Source organism: Rousettus aegyptiacus, unplaced genomic scaffold, assembly GCF_014176215.1.
Source record: "Rousettus aegyptiacus isolate mRouAeg1 unplaced genomic scaffold, mRouAeg1.p scaffold_m13_p_13, whole genome shotgun sequence".
Classification (NCBI taxonomy): domain Eukaryota; kingdom Metazoa; phylum Chordata; class Mammalia; order Chiroptera; family Pteropodidae; genus Rousettus; species Rousettus aegyptiacus.
Genome location: NW_023416288.1, coordinates 23,260,323 through 23,281,841, shown reverse-complemented (window position 1 = coordinate 23,281,841; position 21,519 = coordinate 23,260,323). Strand labels below are relative to the sequence as shown.

Below are 21,519 nucleotides of genomic sequence, written 5' to 3'. Positions count from 1 at the left end.
TTGTTTGTGTTAAATCATATGAGTTCCTTATATATTTTGGATATTAATCCCTTATTAAATGTAACAATTATTAGTAAATATCTTTGCCCATTCAGCAGATTGTCTTTTTGTTTTGTTGATGGTTTCTTTTGCTGTGTAGAAACTCTTTAGTTTGATGTACTCCCATTTGTTAATTTTTTTATTGGTTTTCTTTGCCCAAAAAGATATATCCAAAAAAATATTACTAAGAGCAGTGTCAAAGAGCTTACTGCCTGTTTTCTTCTAGGAATTTTACAGATTCAGGTCTTACAATTAAGTTTTTGATCCATTTTGAGTATTCTTGCGTATTGTATGAGAAAGTGAGTCAGTTTCATTCTTTTGCATATGTTTGTCCAATTTTCCCAACAACATGTTTTGGAGAGACTGCCTATACCCCATTGTATATTCTTGCCTTATTTATCATAGCTTAATTGACCATATAAGTGTGGATTTATTTCTGGATATTCTATTGTGCTCCATTATCTACGTGTCTGTTTTTATGCCATACCATACTGTTTTACTTATTAGAGCCTTGTAGTATAGTTTGATATTAAGTAGTGTGATACTTTCAACTTTGTTCTTTTTTTCTCAAGTTTGCTTTGACTATTTTGGGTCTATTGTGGTTCCATATAAATTTTAGGATTATTTTTTCTAGTCCTGTGAAAAATGCTATTGGTATTTTGATAAAGATTATAGTGAATCTGTAGATTGCTTTCAGTAGTATGGACATTTTAATTTAATTAATTTAATTTAATTTAATTTAATTCTTCCTATCTACGAGAACAGTATATGCTTTCATTTATTTGTATTTTCTTTCTTCAATGTCTTATAGTTTTATGAGCACAGGTTTTTGCCTCCTTGGTTAAATTTATTCTCAGGTATTTAATTTTTTTTTTGATGCATTGGATTTGGAATTGTTTTCCTAATTTCTCTTTCTGATATTTCATCATGGTATATAAAAATGCAACTTATTTCTGAATATTAATTTTGTATCCTGATACTTTACCGAATTCATTTACCAGTTCTTATAGTTTTGGAATTCATTTGGTTCTCGTTATATAATATCACGTCATCTGCAAATAATGATTGTTTTACTTTTCCCTTTCCAATATGGATGCCTTTTATTTCTTTTTCTTGTCTGATTGCTGTGATTAGGGCTTCTAATTCTATGATGAATGAAAATGATGAAATTGGACATCGTTGTCTTGTTCCTGATCTTAAGGAAAATGCCTTTAGCTTTCACCATTGAGCATGATGTTAGCTGTAGATTTTTCGCATAATGGTCTTTATTACGTTGAAGTATGTTCCCTCTATTCACACTTTGCTGAGAGTTTTTATCGTAATTGGATGCTGAATCTTGTCAAAAACTTTTCTGCATTTATTGATATGATCATATGACTTTTATCCTTCCTTTTGTTTATGAAGTATATCACGTAAATTGATTTGAAAATATTGAACCAATTTTGCATCCCAGAAATAGATTCCACTTCATCATGTTTTATAATTTTTTTAATGCATTGCTGAATTTAGTTTGTTAATATCTTGTTGAGGACTTCCAGATCTGTGCTCCTCAGAGATATCAGCCTATAACTTATTTTAATGTTTTTGTCTGCCTTTTGGAATCAGGGTAAAGGTGGCCTTGTAAAATGAGGTTGGAAGCCTTTCGTCCACTTGAATTTTTTGGAATAGTTTGAGAAGTATGGGTGTTAATTCTTTGAGTGTTTGGTAAAACTCACCTGTGAAGCCATCTGGTCCAGGACTTTTGTGTTTTGTGTTTTAGAAGTTTGGGAGTTTTTTGATTACTGATTTGATTTTGTTAGTAGTAATCAGTTGGTTCAGATCTTCTGTTTCTTAGTCTTGGAAGATTGTATGTTTCTAGAAATGTATCCATTTCTTCCAGATTGTCCAATTTATTGGCATATAATTGCTCATAGTGTTTTCTTATAATTCTTTGTATTTCTGTGGAGCCCACAATTTTGTTTATCCTTTCAAAGAACCAGCTCTTGGTTTCATTTGTTGTTTGTATTATTTATTTTTTTTAGACATTATTTTGTTTATTTCTGGTCCGGGCTTTATAATTTCCTTCCCTCTACTTGCTTTGGACTTTGTTTGCTGTTCTTTTTCTAGTTTCTTTAGATGTAAGGTTAGTTTATTTCTTTGAGGGGTTTTTGTTTGTTTGTTTATTGAGGTAGGTCTATATTGGTATGAATTTTTCTCTTAGAACTGATTTCGTTGTGTCACAAATTTTGGGTTATTCCATTTTTATTTTTATTTTTCTCAAGGATCTTCTGATTTCTTCCTTGATCTCATTGTTAACTCATTCATTGTTTAGTAGCATGTTATTTAGCTTCCATCTGTTTGTGTGTTTTTCAGTTTTTTTCTTGAAATTTATTTCTAGTTTCATACCATTGTGGTCGGAGAAGACACTTGATATGATTTCAAACTTCTTAAGTTTATTGAGACCTGTTTTGTGGCCTAACATGTGATATATCTTGGAAATGTTTTGTGTGCTCTTAAAAAGAATGTATATTTTTCTGAATTGGGGTGAAATGCTATAAAATTATCAATTAAATCCATCTAGTCTAATGTGTCATTCAAAGCCACTGATTTCTTGTTGATTCTTCTGCCTGGAAGATCTATTCATTGGTGTCAATGCAGTGTTAAAGTCTCTTAGTATAACCATATTCCTATTGATCTTTCCTTTTATGACTGTAAACATTTGATTTATATATTTAGGCCCTCTTATATTGAGTGCATAAATGTTTTCAAAGATTATATCCTTTTGTTGGATTGATTCCTTTAGCATTGAGAAATGTTCTTCTTTGTCTGTTATGGCCTTTGTTTTAAAGTCTATTTTTTTCCTGATATAATTATTGCTACCCCAGCTTTTTTTTTTTTTTTTTCATTTCCATTTTCACGAAATATCTTTGTCTATCCCTTTACATCAGTCTGAGTGTGTCTTTTGATCTGAGGTTGATGTCCTGTAGGCAGCACGTGTATGGGTCTTATTTTCTTATCCATTTAGCTACCCTATGTTTTTTGATTGAAACAGTCAATTCATTCATAGTGATTATTGATAGGTACATAGTTATTACCATTTTATTATTCTTATTTATGTTCTATTTTTTTCTTCCTTCTTCTTCTTAAAAAAAGTCCCTTTAACATGTCTTGTAATACTGGCTTGGTGGTGATGAAGTCCTTTAGAATTTTTCTGTCTGGGAAGCTTTTTATCTCACCTTGAATTTTAAATTATAGTCATTCTGGGTAAAGTAGTCTTTGTTGTAGCCCCTTGCTTTTCATCACTTTGAATATTTTGTGCCAATCTTTTATGGCCTATAAAGTTTTTGTTGAGAAATCAGCTGACATTCCATTCTAATGAGAACTTCCTTGTAGATAACTGTCTTTCTCTTGCTGTTTTTAAGATTCTCTCTTTGTCTTTAACCTTTGCCATTTTAATTTAATGTGTCTTGGTGTGGGCCTGGGTTTCCAGCAGCCTTCCTTTTCACCCAGATGAAATGAATCTCCCCTGATTTTCACAGCCAGGTGTTGGGGCTTCTATTCCTAATGCTGGTGCTCTGGGCTGGGGGCCTGGTGTGGGGCTGGGGACACTTTCTCTTCAATGCATAATCTACACAGTTGAGATAGCACTTCTGATTCTTAACTGCCACATGTGGGTGTGTGGTTGTCCGTTTAGCATCTTCATCCCTCATTCCAGTCTTAATTTGGCTCCTTCTTTATATTCTTAGTTATAGAACCTCTGTTCATCTAGTCTTCAGATGGTTTTTCAGGTTGATTGTTCTCAAACAGTTCTTTATTTTGTTTCAAATCTTTTATAAAGAAGCTTGCATAAAGAAATATATACATAGGTCATTTATAGGAGACCATGATTTTCTTATCAGGTTGAATCAGAAACAACATAATTTGTCTAATAATTATTGCCATTGTTATTAATAAAGCAGAATAATAAGTTGGTCTTATCAGATTGCATGTTCATTTATTCATAAATGATGGTTTATTTGTTATACATGAGGTACTCTTCCAGGAACTGGAAATAAAGCATTTAATGCAATGCAATCTCCCTGCCCTCATTTCTAACAAGACCACGAGAATGATGGAACTATCTTATGCTCTATTCTTTTTAGTTATGTGGACCCCAGCTACAAAAATGGAAAACTTTATAAACACTTGTGCTAATTAGAAATAATAAAGTAAAACATGTTATTTAATAAAGTAAAAAATGTTATTTAAGAATCTGTTTTAAACCCTAGTAATATTCTATTACCAGCAGTAACAGTAAATTATAAATATTTGCTTCTTGGCCATGAAATGTTTTAAAATATTTAGTATTTAATAATATTATTTTAACATTACTATGGTTCTCCCTTGAAAGAATATGTGATGGCTTTTAGCAAAGTCAAATTATTATTCTGGTTCTAAAAGTATTTTATATATACATACATACATACATATATATGTATATATATATATTTTACACATACACATACACACATATACACACATAGCTCAAAATTATTATTTTGCTTGGTGACTGGACATGAAGATGTAGAAACATTGTAAAATTGAGACACCTAGAGTTCCTAAGAATAGGGAAGAAACTAGATAACTCAAAGTACTATTTCATAAATGAGATTTCTCAAGTGCTTTTGAATCGGTTTTTTGTAGTATTGATTTGTAAATAAACAGACAAATGCAAGCTTAGATATTTGAGATGTGTTCCAAGTTTTGCCATTCAGAGCATTAAGCAACTATCAAATTCAAAATTTATACAACCTAAGTTGCATATGATCCAGATTGGGGGATCATATTAAGGGATCAATAGGGTTCTCTTCAAACTCACTTTCTTAGTTTAAATAAAAGCTGTAGTGTAGATAGTAATCTCTTGTTTCAGTACCATATGAAAGATTATCCTGGGCCACCCATGTGAGAGGTGGGAATGAGGAAACCTGCCTTGCTTTAGAAGCCAGTACCATGGTGGGGAGAGAAGCAAATTCTAACTACCATCTGCTGGAAAAACTAAAATCTGTCTCACAATGCGCACAGACACACACACACACACACACACACACACACACACACAAAATAGTAGAACATTTTTTTCTCACATATATTCTTAATATTGAATGTGCTGTAATATAATATGTTATTGTATTTGTTAATATTCACTTCAAAGTCTCGAGTCTGTTTTTTAGGCTTTAGTACCCTTGAAGATCTAGTTTTGAATATGGCTGCTACCATTGGGATGGGTTGGTCCTGGTCACCAGTTGTGAACACTTGATTTCCTTCTTTACTAAAAGTAAAGCAAAATTCCTTAAGTTTTAATATCAACAGTTTGATCTTGTCAGAAGTAGGTAAGGGGAAAGAAGTTCAGGACACAGGACTTCAAGTTCATCTATCTGTCTGTCGCCAAGCAAAAAGTCTCCCTTCATCTCACCGTCTACAGTATATTTCTCTGCTTGGGTCATTTGTTTTCCTCTTGAGGTTTTGGGTAAACTTTTACCTGTATGAAATATCTTGAGGTGGTGGTGGGGACAGAGGGTCAAAATCATGATGTGCTCAGTTTTTATAATTCTCCAGGGATAAGATTTACCTTTTCCTCTTGATTAGGAAAGTAGGTCTGTGGTCAACAGATATTTATAGAATATACACAAAGATATTCAAAATATTGGGTGTATGCTTGGTAGATAACAATGTGGCCATTTTATATACCATAATAACAGAAGTACACACAAAAATCTTTTTTAGAAGAACACAAAAGGAAGATTTAACAAATATATTTATTTTTTTCTATTGTCAAAAAACCTTCCCCATAACCTTTGTCATTATGAATTATTTACATTTTGAAAAAGGAATTAAACAGTTGTAATTCACGATGAACATACTAAAATATATGTTGTCCAATTCTAAAGGTTAATACTAAGACTCTTTCCCCACATATGAAAGAGTTTTTTTTCAAAGTTACTGTTTGGGGTAATGGAGTGAGATTTAGGAAGTACAGTTACTGTACTAAAGATAATATTTTCAGAGCATATATCTGCTAGAAGAGAATTTTTTAAAATTTATACAGTGATTAAAAAAAGACAAAGTATAATTATGGGAGAAAAATTTACTAAAAAAGAATGCTAAAATTAGTATTTAATAGCTCATTACTTCTAAAGTTAGATAAGTAAAATAGAGTATGATACTACATCTTAAGATTTTATAAATAATCTTCAATTGAAAATAAAATTAAGTATCAATTTATTTAAGAAAGAAAATATAAATGATGTAAGAGGTAAAAATATATGAAAAATTTTAAGTATAGTGAAAGTTAAATATTCTTTTTTTAAAAAATACAGTGATTAATAAACAAGTTCTCCAAAGAAGTAGATTAGCTGCCATATGGTGTTTTAAAAATGATGTCCTTTTCATGTAGATATTTGGTATTTGCATATATCAAAAAAAGTTATGATAAACAAGATTAAGAAAATGATATTCTGCTTAAAGAAAATATAATCGAGAAGCCGTTTTATAATACACAATGTTTAATTGTGAAATTATCACTTTTAACAAAGACACAAGTATCAAATTTTGCAGTTAATAGAACTCCAACATTGTTCTGACATAAAGAAAACCAAACTTTCTTATGGTACAGTGAATACAAACAGGAACAAAAGAGGCATCAGCAATATAATAACATACACAGGGTTAAATAGTTCTTTTTCAAAGAAATATTGAACTAAAATATTCCTAAAGGTCACATGCCATCTCTTCAGCCCATTTAAGACTTCTGAAATGCCACTCTGAAGTAAAATAACTACCTCTCCAGAAGAATCATTCCATTAGAGAGCCAACTAACATCAGTACAGAGATAAATGGGAGAAGAGAAAATTGATTTTACACTTGTGCTGTAAGTGTGGTCAAATGTTATAGGCCAGCACATCAAATAGGATTCCAAAGAATTGCTGTGCCTGAAAAGTAACAACATAAGAGGATGTGGTTAAATACAGCTTAATAATAGGTCTGATATGCTCAGTGTACAGTAAAATATTTATTTACTTTCTCTACTTGTAATATGACACATTAATATATCATTTTTATTTTTGTTAATAAATTTATTTTTTTAGTGCTTCTCTCATACCTTTCATTCCAACTCATGCTATCACATGTACACAGGTGTGCAAGCATGTAGGAGCCATGTTTTATATTTTGTTTGATTTAAAACATATGGATTGTGCCTAATAAAGATATTTTAATTAAATTTTATTTTGTATGCCAATTCCCTATGCAAATGTTATTCAGATTAAAATATTAAAAAATGTTTATTCAAACTACCGAAGTTCATTAGAATCACTGGAAACACAAAATGAAGGTTCACTTTTTAACTCTCTATAGTTTCTATGCCATCTCAATGATGCTATAAGGGTCAGTTGGGACCCGCCATTTCTCTTCAGGTGTTTTCAACCTCACTGTGGTATAGAGTCAGGTAAGATGAAAGTGATACAGCATATTCCTTCCTCACTGCACTAAAGAGTCTCAATGGGTAAGCAGAAAGCCGGGCAATGACATTTTTAAAAGCCCTTGGGTGCCCTTGGCAGCTTAACAAGAAAGTCATGGTTAATATTGTTTTCCTCTTATAGAAAGGGCTTTTCAAGACCAAGGCAGCCTCTTTTCACCTATTGCTGAGCAAATGATCAATTCCAGTATAGACTGAAGAGTGAATGAATTTTCAACAAAGAAAGAAAAGGTGATTTGGGAAATTCAGTTCTTTCTTAAAGATGGTTACAACAGAGCAGCCCTTGAAATCTACTCCATCTCTTCCCCTCATTTTCCTTTATGCCTTATCCTTCCTGTGTCTACAGATTTTATAATCACACATCACCCATCACTACCTCAGTTTATTTCCCTTCATTCTTTCATGGGAGAGAAGAGAGATTTTAAGCTATGCACACCATCCATACACCATGCTAGAACATGGGCTGCTTTATGAAATTCAGCACTATTCTAGAGAGAAAATAATACTTTGCCCCAACTCCAAGTGTAATTTTGAGATGAATGGAGATAGAGTTGTATTCTGTACAGTATAATGATTCTATATTTGTAAATATTGGTTAAAGATCACCATACTGTTTAGTTAACATTGTCTCAATGCATTGTTACATTTATTTATTTATTTTCTGTGATGAGGACTTTTAAGATCTACTCTTTTGGAAATCTCACTTTAAATGTAAAACTTTTTCCACCTTGCCTGTTGAAATCAAGACTGAGTCTAAGAATTGAACACAGAGCTTTCTTTACTTGATTAGGGAAGCATAATGATGTAAAGGGTTAACACAAAAAAATACTAAAAGTCTTATTTTTTTTTAATACTTGGGATCTTTGGTTAGATTTGGCACCTGCAGAATCAAGGGCTAAGTTACATAAAGATGACTGATTCCCTATAAAATATGGTCTGTTCCTATTGCCATTCTATATTGTTACCCACATTTTCCCCTCCTTTTCAACCTTAATCTTCTTGGCATATTGTTTTGAAATTAGGTCAATATAATTGTTGATGTCTATTTTCTTTGAGGAATAAGATGCTGTTTCCCAATGTAAAAATATCTGGGCTGTTTTGAACCTGTAATGTGAACAGAGTGAAAATTCACTTCAATTTTATTTCCTTGTCCTTATGACTTAGAACTTCTTCATTTGGGAACGCAGTGAAAGAAAGTCTTTTTGCCACTTTTTCCTTCCTCTCCTCTTCTCCCCACCCCTCCCCTCCCTTCCCCTCCCCCCTCTCTTTCTCTCTCTCTCTCTCCTCTCACTTCTATCTCCCCTTCCTTCCTTCCTTTCTTTTCTTTCTTCTTTTGTAAACCCGTGCCTTTTTCTTTTTTTCTGTTCAGCTAGTTTCATTTCAATATAGGTACAATTTAGAGCCAGTAATAGAATTTTAAAACTCAATTATCTAATCTAACCTTAGCAATAAAGAAGTCAAGTTCAGAGTGGGGAGTGGCCTGACCAAGGTTCACACAGCTGAGGGGTGACAGAGATGGCACAGGAATAACACTTTTCTGAGTCCCAGTTGAGGGCTTGTTCCACTGCATACCATTACCAAATCCTGCGTAAATGAAAAGCCACCAAATATATTCATACTCTCAGGTCTTGCTTATAGAACAAGGCCATTTATGGTACCAGAATGGGAAATTAGTGTTTCATAAGAAGCTGTGGCCTAGAATTACATTTTGTTCTTGGTTCCTACAATGTTGATTCTTGAAGCATTTCTGATACACAAAATCTGAAGATTATGCAAAAATTTTTATATGCAAATTCTCTTGCACAATTAGAATATCTGACAACACTGGACCTGCTTCCTGGTTGGCAATAAGTGCTTGGAGTTAAGAGGCAGCCACAGTCTCTTTACCATGGTTTCTTTTTACTGGTGGCTTCTTTCACTTACAGTACCTAGTGACTCCTGAAGGTGTTCAAATTCACAACCTCTAAAGAAGTCAGTTGAAAAGCTACCACCACTGTAAAAAATATGCGTAAAACTCAATTATAAAAGTTATCAAATTTAGATAATATTGAGTCCTGATTGTGAAAGAAGTTAGATCACTTATACCACTTTTATGTATCATCTCACTTAAAAAATGTACAATGCACATTATTTTAGCTCTTTTATTGTCTATCATTATAGCTTTATATTATTTATTGAAACTCTTTCCAACAACTCCAGGTATGTCTTAATATTCATCTATGTGAGCCAACTTCCAAGCAAGTTTCTCCCTGACCCATATGCCCAACTCCTGCCAGCTATATAAGTGCTTTTACAATTTCAGAATTGGTCACATCTCTAGTTTTTTTTTTCTTTAATAATCATGTTTTTTTATAGATTGTTTATAGATTTAATTTGGAGGATTTAAAAATAATAAACATCATTAAGTGTATGGAAATATTATTCACTGCAGAACCAATTACTGTAACTGACTCATCCAGAGGAAATGCAATCAGTCTTCCCAAGAAACTTCTGTCACTCTGCAGATACTGCTTTAATCTGTGTAGTCAGCGACATTTTCATTTCTTACATTCTATCAATCAAGGGCTCAAAATTAAGTGATATTTTAGGAGTTTGCATACTAGGCTGTGATTTGCTTTTACGCATGTTTGTTATTCCTGAAGTTTTTAACTTTCATTTAAGATATATAAGATCACCCCTACGTCATCACCTACACTACTTATCAAATAGGATTCATTTTATCCTTAATGATGTTGTGCGGATCGACTATTAATCATTGAGATCAACTGCTTTGCAGACTTTTGTTCAGCTGTCTTTTTGAAACATTTTTATTGCAATTCTGATTCAGTATCACTATTTTTTAGTGCCATTGTGTTCTTTTTAGTTGTTGTTGCTTTTGTTTTTGCTGAGATAGATTATCAAGTTTTTTTTTCCCTTTCAAAAACAGGTAGGAAAGAAAGAAATTTAATGGAGTCTCTTCATGACTAAAACTAACTTTATTTTTTATCTATTTGTTCATAGTTTGCTGTTAAAATATGCTTCCAAAATCATTTTACTTCACAGCTTCGGAAATATTGCACCATTTTGTCTTCGCATTCTGTGTAGCTGATGAGAAGTCTGATGTCAATCTGATTCATATTACCTTTCTGATGTGTTATTTCTGAACTCTGGAATTTTTTGAAATATCTTTATTTTAGTTATTCTAAAGTTTTTTGAGGAGAGTCTAGGTATGGGTCTTCTGTCATTCATTGCATTGGACACATGTGAAACCTTTTACATGAAAACTTGTGTCTCTATCTCTGAGAACTATCCCTTTATTATATCTTTCTGGGTAGGACAAAGATCTGAAAAATATCTTCTTTATTATTTCTCTTCTTGATATCTTTACTTGTATCTTTTTCTAAGACACCTATTAGACAGACGGGATAAAAAAATTAAAATTTAACATCTTCTAAGTTTTCATTTGTCTAGATTTAATATCCATTTATGATATGATCTCATGGCAAGCTAGGATTACAAAGAAACTTCCTCAATCTGATATATGGTATCTATGAAAAATTTATAGCCTGCGTCATTGGTACTTAATGAAAGTACTGAATGCTTTCTCTTAAATATCTGGAACAAAGCAAAGATATACTCTCTTACCAATTCTATTTAATATTGTACTGGATTATCTGTCATACGCATTAATGCAAGAAAAATAAATAAATGACATCCAGGTTAGAAAAGAAGAATTAAACTGTCTTTACTCATAGCTGTTATGTTTGTCTATATAGAAAATCCTAAGAAATCTACAAAATTTCTAGAGCTAATAAGGAAGTTTAGCAAGGTTATAGGATTAATATTAAAAAAAATTGTATTCCTGTATATTAGCAATGAACAATTATTTAAGATTAAAATGTTAAAAATACAATTTTTACAGCAAAAAGTTATGAAATATTTAGGAATGATTTACTGAGTCTTTATACTGAAAATTAAAAATATTCCTAGCAATATTAAAGAAAATGTTAATAAACTGAAAAATATCAAGTGTTCTTGAATCGGAGGACTTACTATTTTTAAGCTGTAAGTCCTCCTTAAATTTATCAATCAATTCAAAACAATTCCATTAAATTCCAGAAAGCTTTTTGTTTTGAATAGTCTTTGACAAGCTGATTCTAAAATTTATATGGAGATTCAAAGGTATTAAAATAACCAACACCATTTACAAAAGAAGAACAAAGCTGGATTATTATGTCTGATTCCAAGATTTATAAAGCGATAGTATTTAAGGTGGAAAGACAGATATATAGAAAACAGAATATTCAGAAAAAGACCCACAAATTTATGGTCAATTGATTTTTAATAAAAATTCAGAGGCCAATAAAAATTACAAGGCTGTTAATCTTTTTAAATTAATGGCCCTGGAGTGATTGAACACACACATACACACACACACACATACACACACACACACACACACACACGATCCTCAACACTAAACAATTCCTGCATCACACTATGTGCAAAAATTAACTTAAATTGTAAATTTAAAATGAGAACAAAAAAACCTAATTTTCTAGAAGGAAACATAGGAAAAAATCTTTGTGACCTTGTGGTTAGGCAACATTTTCTTTACTAGAACACTTACATGTATGCGAAATCTATATAAAATGATAAAATAGAATTCATAAAATGATAACATTAAAATATTTTCTTCTTTAAAAGATATTTAAAGAAATGTCAAATCACAGGATGGATAAAAATATTTACAAAACCTATATCCAGTTATAATTGTTCAATTACAGTTCAATAATGAGAAGATAAACAGCACAATAAAAATTGGGCAAAATATTGGACGCTTTACTATAGAAGATATGTGGCTGGCAAATAAACACATTGGTCACTTGGGAAATGCAAATTAAATACACAATGTGATACTAAAACACATTTACTGGGAGGGCTCATATGGAAAAATCGGAGCATACTCAGTGTTAATGAGGATGTGCAGCAACTGGAACTCTTACAAACTGCTATTTGGAATGCAAAACACTACAGACACTTGGGGAGACAGATGGCCAATTTCTTGTGAAGTTAAACGTGCATTCATAATAGCCAGAATTTGGAAAGAAACCTAAATGCCAATCAATTGATGAATGGATAAACAAATTGTGGTATATCCATTAAATGGAATACTGCTTTGCAATATAAAGAAAAATGGACTGTGGGTAAATACAGCATTACTGAATCTCAAAAGCTTTCTGTTAACTTCAAAGAGCCCTGCAAAAAAAAAAAAAAAAAAAAAACTACATATCGTATAATTCCATTCACAGAACATTCTAGAATAGGCAAACTTTAGTGGTAACAGCCATGTCCACAATTGCCAGGGTTGAGGATGAAAAGTATTAACTGCAAAGGGCAAAAGGAAACATTTCAGTATTATAAGAATGCTCGATATCTTCATTGTATACATTTTTCAAGCTGTACACTTGAATTTGATATATTCTTATTAAATATTAAATTGTACACCTAAAATTGATATATTTTATTGTATATAAATTATACTTCTATGAAGTTGACACCCTCCCCAAAGAATACGAGCTTTCTTTTGGAACCAGTTAAGTTTGAGGTATCTGTCTGACATCCATGTGAAGTTTAGTATGAAACTACATACAAGAAAAAACATCCAACCTTAAGTTTCTGATCTGTGAGTCATAAGCATATAAGTGATGAAGGTGGCCATGGGTCACACAAGGGAGAATATTTAAAATAAAAAGATAGAAGGTGAGAGACAGAAGCTCATATAATGTTCACATTTGGGGGATCTGACTGAACTGAATGGTTAGAGCTGATTTCTACCAAGTCAGTTAGTTGAGTTAGCAATTATAGAGAGGTTAATGATTATTTCACTCTGTTAAAACACTAAAATACTAAAATTTGTTTGTATTGACCTATGACTGTAAATGCCCTTCAGGAGTTTATACTAAAGGACATGGATAACTACCTTGAAATTATGCCAATTATTCTTACGAATGAAGGTAAAGTTCCAGAGCAGATAAAATACTTAAGAATAAAAACTAAACAGACAGTAGAGCTCTTTTGCTCTCGAAGACTTAGTAGAATTATTAAAATTCGGCTAGTCCTTGTTCCTTACTTTTCAGTCTTTTTCCCTAAAGATTCCTGGCAACTACCAAGGATAAAACATACTATATTTTAACTATTTTCCAAATTTCATTTATTTTATTTACATATGCCTCTTCAGTTGTCAAAATACATAAAAATTCAGTATTCTATATGCAAATTCAGCTAAAATTATGGTCTTTATTTTATATCTTTGTAAATGTTAAATAAGCCTACTTCAAATCATCATTCTTTTTGAACTCCAATTTCTGATGCCATTTAAATTTAGTAACTGAGACTATATAATGTTTTATTTATGATCTTTCATAGAATTTTCAATTCATTTACATTTTTCATTCAATTTAATTTTACAAGTAAATTTCTTGAAGCTCTGAACTAAGTCTTTTTTATATGGAAACTAATCACTTAGCATTTGTATTCATTTTCTGCATTAATTTTCTAAATTTATTGAAAGTAAAAATTTGAAGTCTTTTTTTGTTGTTTTTAGCGGAATGTAATTTATGCATTACGTATAATTGTTTTCTACCATCCTAAAAAATATACACATTACCCGATCGTACCAAGAAGTGATTGCAGCTTTACTTGAAAATCATACTGAGGGCCTCTTTTCATCAGAAATGTGCTACTCTTGCTTAGTGCGCGGTATAGTGCATTTTATTGCATCACTGTGTTTTTGGGTATCCCCAGTTTCTGAGTATATTCAGAAGGCTCTTTTGAAAGAGGAGCTCGCAAAACCCCAAGATGCCACACACACAGCTACTCTATAAGAAAGCGGCTCTAACAATTTATTTCCTTCTTAAACTACTGTAAGTCGTGACGCAGGTGAAAATAATGCTGCAATTCTTTCGATGGCTGATTGAAGGAGGGAAATGACGCACACGTGGGTACAATAGGCACCTGAGGGATATCTAGAACCTCTGTGAGGACTGGCATCAAATCTGCCAATAGGGGGTGCTGCGTACCAGACAGTAGGCCACTGGTCCACAACCTTATTTACTCGTCAGTGCAAGAAGATAGACCACCTGATGAGCTCAAGTTGTTGATTCATCCAACAAGTTTCTTGTCCAGTTCTCTATGAAACCAGTTGCATATCCTCATGTTAGTAGAGGTAGGATCTAGTGTGACTGATGAAATGATTTCCTGTATGTATTTAGCGAATCCTCCCCCAAACTCTTATTTATCTAACTGTAAACTGTGAAAGTCTCTTCCTTAAAGCCCCAAGAAAGCTGACACATGGAAAGAATGATGAAAACAAAATGCCCTAAACAAATAACAAAAACTAATATCAAAGTGGTATTGCTTGTAACCAGGTCCCTTGGCACAACAAAACTCTCAAAAAAGTATTTACATACTGACATTTTTAGCTTATAGCTTCACGTGTTAAACCTGCTATTTTTCTAACTAGTAATTCATCAAGTAGATAGAAAAAATTATTTAAGTACTCCTCATGTCAGCATCAGAGAAAGTAATAGAAAATTTATATAGATTTATAGAACATGTGTCTAACATCCCTAATTTTATATGATCTACAATAGGAATTTTATATAGTATTTATTCCTAGAAAATAATGACTCCAAAACTTCAGTAAAACGAGGTTAATTTTATCTCTTTTATTTTTTTTAAGTCCAAAAGACAATGTTTCTCCAAGAGGTTTAGCGCATCAGGTAAAATATATATATTTTTTCTTATGGCTATACCCTTTAACAAGTAAAGATTATTTGAGAATTCTACATCCTAGAATGTATCAAAATCAACAATTCTGAAAAGGAATAGAATGATGTAATCAGAATTATGAAATTCGTGACACTGAAATAGCAAGATAAGTTTTGCAGTATTCAGATCTAAATTTAATATTTTTATTATTGGGCTTATAATGCAAGGATTGGCAGGTGCACATTTTATTTGAAACTCATTTTACCCTAAATACTTAGCATGTACCCTTGTTATGGGCTGAATTATGTCTCAATAAAATTTCATATGTTGAAGTCCTAACCAAACATTAACACATAGGTAATCATATTTGTAGACAGGCTATTTAAAGAGATGATAAAATTAAAAATGAAGTCTTTATGGTGGGATCTAATCCAATATGACTGGTATCCTTATAAGAAGAGGAAATTTGGATGTGAACACAGAGTAAAGCTCATGTAAAGACACAGGGATATTATAGCCGTCTACAAGCCAAAGAGAGGCCTGGAACAAATCCTTCTTTCGTGGATCCAGAAAGAACAACACTGCCAACTCCTTGATCTTGGACTTCTGTCTCTATAACTGTGAAGGAAAGTAAATGTCTATTGTTGAGGCCAGCCAGTCTGTGGTACTTTGTTATGGCAGCCCTAGCTAAGACATAATGCTTTTGTTAAAATAAGCTATGCATATAAACACAGAAATGATGTGGGGCATTTTATACTGAAAAAGATTAGTATCCAGTTTGATTTGACTTTTTAGAGAAAACTATGTTCTCAACCATAATACTTGAAAGCTATTTGCAAAAAGGATTAACATTTGACCACACAAAATAATTAATTATGATGTGAAGAACATTCTTGATACAGTTAAGTTTATAACAATCTAAAAATCCACACAGCTCTTGTTAGTTTATGTTTGAATTACGAGATGTTATACTTGAAGTCCTCTCATCAGTGTTGCTAATTCACAACACTGAATAAAAGAGAATGTTATAAATGAGTGAAGTGTTGTCAGTTTCAAATAGCATTTTAATGCATATGGATTCATCTATTGAATTTTGAAGGAATTTTGTAGTGTACTATCTTTATGCAGTAAACAAAGTTAAATTTATATATGAGAAAAAGTAAAAATAAATCTTGTATTAGATTTAAAAATTAATGCTTTTTAACTGATGAGATATGATAGAACAGAGTTTGGCAAACTTTTTATGTAAAGGACCAAATAGTAAATATGTTAGCCTTTGCAGACCAGAGAGTCTCTTTTGTAACTACTTAACTCTGAAAGCAGCTATTATTATTATATAAATGGTGGTTTGCTGTGTGACAATACTTTTATTTACAAAAATAGATGGTGCCAACCCTATAATAGAGGACTAAAGATGTACAAAAAGGAGGACAAAAACCCCCCAACTTTTTCTAGTTGAATTTGTTTTGGGAGAGTTTCTTTTCCTTCTTCTTTTATCTTTAAGTTGGAATGTTCTTGTCCTGATATTAAATGATCAGAATTTCTTTCTTCTAACTGTATTGTAAAATAAAAAACAATAAAATAGACTTCATTGGAATCCCTCTTTCCTGAAGTAAATTTATAACACTTTGTCTCAGACTTAGGAAAGTAGGAAATATCATTTCATTGTTGTAAAGAATTAGTGTGCAACTTCTTAGGACTTTTTTTTTTATGATTTTACATAATGACCGTATTTACTCAGAAAGAAGGTTATTTAACAAGACTAACAACATGAGATGTTTGGGTAACATTTACTGTTTAGTTACTGGTCACTGAGGACTCCATGTAGCTTTGTGTAATATGCCAACAGTACATTTCTAAGAGTCAAAAGCAAAGTGCTATTTTTCCCTTAAATTTTAGTTTTCATGTGTAAAGTTTGAAGAGGTATACTATCACATAGACTACCAGCAAATTTCATTAGTTTTTATTAGATATCCCTGTTTTCTTTATTGATGATGAAAGCGGAAAATACTAACTTGTTTATTTTTACAATCTTCTTGCCCTGCTAGAATGCAGCACAGTGGAATGTGGACAAAGGCCTTTACTTGCAGTGCCGACCAAGAGTGTAAGAGAACTTCTTCAGGTAACTGGTGGGTCAGGGAGAAACAGAAAAGAGAGGAGCAGCTGCACTAGAGAATGGGAATTTGGGAAAAAGATGTTTAAAGAAGATTTGTAGGAAGTTATCTTTTTATGTGATGTAATCCCTTTTCTATGTCTCTAAGGAAAAAAAACCATCTCAAAAAGCTCTATCTCTTGTCTACTTGTGGAGGAGTCCAAATTCTCTTTTCATGTTGGAAAAAAGCAACATTTTGAATTTGATATTATCTTGAAAACAGTGCAGCTCAGTTCTTTTATCTTTGGATTTTTTTAGTGGTGATGATTTAATGAATGCAAGTATCTCTAAATCCTAAATCTCAAGGATCTCAGAGACTTGTTTTATGCAAATTACTGCTATATTAGGCAAAACTACCAGTGATCAAAGGGTACATATGTTAAGAAAAGATCCATGCCCTATTTTTCCCTCCCAGGGCAAGTTGTTAGCTGCACTCCACATAAGCTGAGGTAGGAAAATACCTGGGAACAGATCTTGAGTGTCCTTTTTTTATGCATAAGTATGACAGAAAGGTCTTTAAGGGGAAAAAAATATAAAGGGACCTTTCCTTTGACTTCACAAGACCAGACTCTTCTACTGGTTTTCAAAGCTCTAATTTGCAAACAATGTTAGAGGTCTCCTAGAAGGAAGGACCTAACAATGCCTCCAGCCAGTCATCCACACTTAGGGGTGCTAGATGGTCCTGGCTAAGGTTGAGGGGCAGGGAAGGGCAATATGATATTTGACCTAAAACTAGCAGTGGCCTGGCACTTGGTCAAAAGGGGCAAAGGAGAGATATTGCAACCTTCTCTCACCCAGCTCTTGTAGAAAGTTGCAATTTTTTTGAGTGAAAAAACTTGGTTACCAGGAGCTGTGATATTTGAAACTCAGGTTTGCTTTGGCAAGCTCATCCATCCTCAGACTTCAGTGGCAGCTTTAATTGAAGGTAGTGAACAAGTTCACTGTCAAAATACAGTTCTCAGAAATGCAAATGCCTTATAAGAAAAAAGGGAGAGAGAGAATATCGATTATTCTTTTTTATGTATACCATTAATGACTATTTTTACAAAGATGAGGGTCGAGAATTTTCTTGCTGTCTGGTCTAACTTCACAATGAATTTCAAGAGAAGTGCCTTTGATTCTTCACCTACATGGTAGTACCATAATTATTTTTACAGAGGAATGGTACTTGACATGAGTTTAATAAATACATTTTTCTGTGGATTTGTTCTATCAGGTAAGATAGACTGCCAATGCTGTCAGTGAAGTCAGCCACCTGAATGGTTGCTTTAATTGTCTATAAAGGTACAAACTTATTTTAAACCTATTTACCTTGAAACAGCTCAATGCTTTTCAATATCACATAAAATATTCTAAAATAGATTAATCCTGTGTGTGCTCATGTTGGCTCAAAGGACATGTACCTTTTAAAGATCTGGAAAACAGTTTGTTACAGGAGACATTTGTAACAAAACCACTTCTCATGGAACAGGAACATGCAGTTTCATGGTACATGGGTTTCAATGGCCCAGGTAAATAGAGGGAAATTTGGCAAGGTTGGAAGAGAGAAGAAAGATTTATCCTTAAGTAGGAAGAATAACTGTGTCTCCAATATACAGAAGGGGAAGTATTAGAGTAGTTCTGGTAGCCTGCCTTTTCTTGAAATGAGTCTTTCTAAGGAGAAACCATTAATAATTAAGGGGTAATTTTGGGACATTAATACATGGTTTTCAGAAAAATAGGTTCAAAAGCCAACAGCTTACATCCAGAAATGCTGAAGGAGAACTTACAAAAATGTTTTACTCTACAAAACACAGGAAGTACATCAAAAATCTGTTACACTAAATAATATAAGTGGCATATGTGCAATGAAATAAAACTTCTAAGCAAAGGTTGAAAGTTCCTATAATTCTCTGGTTGTTCGAAAATTCTAAATGAATTCTTGTATCTAGAAACACATTCTGTAAATAAATTATGAAATCCCCTTGTAGTCATTTTGGTATGGTATTAGCATGACATTTGTCACTAATATGATGCAAATACATTGTTTATACACTTAGAACGTCAGTAAATTTGATATGACATTAAAATATGTAGCTGAAAGCCTCTGGTGTCAGTTCTGACTCATTTAAACACTATCTTTGAATAAATAAATAGCTGAGCTGATGGCACCTTTTAATTTTTTTCCTCCTACTTGATTTTAATAGATTATTGCCTCTCTCAGTGCTATTTGAAATGTTTTTCATATTCATTTACAACATAAATTAACGTGTCATTTTTTTCATGAATTTTTTAAAGCAGATAGGATAGTGACAGTACTTATACAGTGTGCACCTGTATACACATTTGAAGACTTTAAATGAGTCATTTGAAGAAGAATAGGACTATATGAGCATCTGTCATTGCTATGAGATTATCATAGCTAAAATTGCAATGTCACCATTAGAAAACGAAACAGTGCCAGAGCTGTGGTAAAATAAAAGTCAATTCTGGAAGTAGAAACTGCTGGCTGTTATTTACTTTGCATATTCTGAGGTTACCAATTGACCTTGAGAAAAAATGTTTTTGTGAGTATTGATCAACACGATTCTCAATAACCTTTTCACATTTACGAAATGCACTGACTCTTTTTGATTTTGGTACCTGAATAAATTAAAGATAATAAAGGAAAAAGGAAATATAATTTTTTTACTGTCAAATAGAAACAAACCTTTTATTTGTAAACAATATGAAGATTATGCTCTGTATGTTAGTATTCCATGCCTTAACATTGGTTTCAATGTTTTCAAAAATATATTAATTCATCTTATCTTGCTTTTAATATTTGTGAATTCTATTATACTATATTTTTATTGGTGACTATTTTAATTGACTAAACTAAAGCTTTAATGTTTGTATGTTCTTTCTCTTCAATGATCCCTTTGTTATTATTATGAAGCATCTTAATTCCTTCAGCATTCACATAGTCTATGTTTTCTATGATTTAACTTCTGTTCATTCTACTCAAGGTATTTCAGTAACAACTGTGCCTAATGATCCTTTCTCCAGAAATGGACTTTATTTCCAGTTCTAGATGGCAAGACTTACCCAACCCAACCAATCAGCTTAATTAAACTAAATCTGCAGAGGTGTTTCTATGGTGCTTCTCTTCAGAATAGTGTCATGCCAGCCTTCTCTGACTTGGTAACTCCCCCATTCTTTTAAGCAGGTTTAAAAATATATCTTTCTAATTGTTCCCTGTGATATGGTTGTTCCAAAATGAGTTAGTCTGAGATTTAAAAGCCAAATATTACCTTTAATCAGAAAAAAATTAATATTATCTTTTACTAGAGCTCTCATTTTGATATTTTTATTTATTTCTTAGGAATATGTCCAATCTTTATGTTAGAGCTTTGTTATTTATTCCCGTATCTTTTATCTTCTCCTGTATCATTTTAATTTCTTTGACTTTTTCTCTGAATTTTGAGAGAATTTCTAAATTTTTTCTACTCTGCTAAGATGATTTCCTGGAAGTCAACTCTACTTTTCCTGACAGTAGTCGAGAGCATTCATTTAATTTTTTTTAATTTTTAATTTTTTGTTGTCATTTAAAATTTTATTTTTCTTATTGCCCTTAATTAATTCTGGTGTTTTCAAAATTTTAACTGTTTTCCTCTTTTGGATATTTGCCTCTGTTTCAAATAGCCATGTCTTTAAGTCACTTCTTGTGATTACAAACAGTTTCTAAATATTTATGCTTTTATAATTTATTGTAGTTAGAGAAAAGTTATTTCTCTTAGTGTTCACTAAAGAGATCCAATTCTCTTTGATCTGCAATCTTATTTTATAAACTTTATGTTTAACTTTCTAATTTCTCCTTCTTACTCATAAACTCTTAACAATAAATAATAAATGGCTACATAACCCTTGGTTTTACATTTTGTTCAATTGGATACTTTTCAAATATACTCATTTGCACAGATTAAGGTTAGTTTGGTGTCCACAATACTCATATCAGTGTGAAATGATATCTCATTGTGGTTTTTATTTGCATTTCCCTAATAGCTAATGATGTTGAGCATCTTTTCATATGTTTGTTGGCCATTTTTATGTTTTCTTGGGAGAA

The 21,519-nt window shown here is 32.1% G+C and overlaps 1 long non-coding RNA gene across 1 annotated transcript in view; it reads left to right on the top strand.

The window, feature by feature from the left end:
• LOC107518755 overlaps positions 1 to 18,174 on the top strand; it is a 285,466-nt gene extending 267,292 nt beyond the window's left edge. The window contains exon 4 of the long non-coding RNA XR_001598943.2: positions 17,332 to 18,174. This is a non-coding gene — a long non-coding RNA (uncharacterized LOC107518755). The remainder of the gene's footprint in view (positions 1 to 17,331) is intronic.
• Positions 18,175 to 21,519: the final 3,345 nt, after the last annotated feature.